The sequence below is a fragment of the Gymnoscopelus microlampas genome (assembly GCF_963454915.1).
Source record: "Gymnoscopelus microlampas genome assembly, chromosome: 9".
Lineage (NCBI taxonomy): Eukaryota > Metazoa > Chordata > Actinopteri > Myctophiformes > Myctophidae > Gymnoscopelus > Gymnoscopelus microlampas.
Genome location: NC_139946.1, coordinates 33836042 through 33838143, shown reverse-complemented (window position 1 = coordinate 33838143; position 2102 = coordinate 33836042).

Here is a 2102-nt window from a genome sequence, read left to right as displayed (position 1 = left end):
CAGATTGCCCCTCCCCCCACCAATTATGTTTTATATATACGTGACATAAAATTGCCCAGAAAAGATCATTCCCTTAGAGGTAAGACAAATATAGCTGCAGCAGAAACACTGAATTCCTGATCACATTCCATTGGCAGTGGATGGACAATGTTGTGCACGTATATTTGAGGAGAAAAGGGGAGAAAACCTCCCACCATATCCTGTCCCAAGTAAGCACGGAAAGGAGGCATCACAGCGGAGGAGTGAAAGAGGCAAACAATGGGGAGCTGTCATTCTTTTGGGACAACGGAATAACAAATATTCCCTGCAGTACAGGAGGCAACAGACACATTTGACCCCCCCCCCCCACACACACACACACACACACACACACACACACACACACACACACACACACACACACACACACACACACTCCCGCCCATGCTGTTGTTTGTGGTGATGACGTTAGGAGCAACCAGGTCCATCTAGGAGGAGTCTGAAAGGGGAGAATCCTCTGAGCCCAGCGTTTTCCTGCTCCCCATTGTCTCCCTGCCAACCTGTCCTCTCCGGAAAGCCTAATTTATGAACATACTAACCATTGTTTGACGTAGATGCCAGTGACTAGTAGTAGTAGTAGCTTCATTTGAGACAGTTCATTTACATGCTTGCTTTGAACACAATGGCTGGCAGAGATATGTGCTCTGCAGAGCACAGTTTAAAGTTGTTCTTATTATGGCTCCTATTGATAATTTTGATAAGTAACCAATAGAATAATTATGTTTTATGCATTGTGTGGTGTTGTGTTGTGTTGTTTTGTGTTGTGTTGTGTTTGGTTTCCATTGTCAAATGGCCTTTCCACGATGTAAATGTTGACATTTTATTGTCATGCTCTTAATGTTTTTACCAGGGACATGCAGAGAAAACTAGAGGGGCAGGGGCTGAAATAATATAATTAGTATCATGTCAGTATCATGTTAGTATCATGGTCAGTACCGTCCGTCCGTCCGTCCATCTGTCTGTCTGTCTGTCGCTCTCTCATCCATAATAACATCCATAAGGCACAAGGAAAACTGCAATGAAATGAGGAGCATGGTGGCTCACAGTGTTAAGACACTTTCTGCATGTTCCCAAAGTCCTGGGTTCAAATTCCGCCAAGAGTGGCTTAGTCTTTACTGCCAAGTATGTTTTGAAGACTAACATCCATAATAACAGTTAAGACACAAGAAAAAATGTGATGAAACAGTGGATCACTGTGTTAAAAAGCTTGTTACATGTTCCCCAGGCCCAGGGTTCAAATCCCACCAAGGATGATCTCGGGACCAGGGAAAGTAATTTGGCATACTAAATAGTATGTGATTACAGATGGGGCCCCTGAATTTAGTATGCATCTCTCGTACTATTTAGTAGCTACGAAGCTTTCGGACATACTCAAAATTATTAATCAAATACCACAATGTAGAAATACTCTGTTACAAGCAAAGATCCGGTATTCAAAATATAGAGTAGAAGTATAAAAGTATTGGCATCAGAATATACTTTAAGTACCAAAAGTAAAAGTACTAATTTTACTCTACTGTTTTCGCCCTCATTCCTCAAACCCAGGTTCAGTTCATCACTCATCAATCCTTCCATCATCCCTTAACTCTGCCTCACCATCCCATTGGTCCTTCAATCATCAGTCCACCAGTCATTTACCATCACCTGCAATAAATACACCTGTGCACTAAACCAGTCCCTATTCCCTTCTGACATATTCATGGGACAGCCATGTTTTGTGTTTAGACCTAGCCTGGGACCAGACGAATCTGCGAGTGCAAAAAAAAATTGCACTCTGCGATTTGGGTCTGGCACCGCTCCATAGAGAATCCATTTCCTGTTCCAGAAGACGTGGGGCACCAATCAGGGTCCAGTATTCGAATATGGGCGACTGTAATTGGTAGTTGTAGGTCTAACCAATTGCGTCGAGGGACATTGTTTTGATCCCGCCCCTTGGGAAACAAAACGTCCTCATGGAAGCACCAGACTCATATCCACGCAGTGATATAGTCTAGCTACGCCAGGCTAGTTTAGACCTGCAGTCTGTGTTGTGTTTAATTCAGGCCTGTTTTCTATGTCTTCAG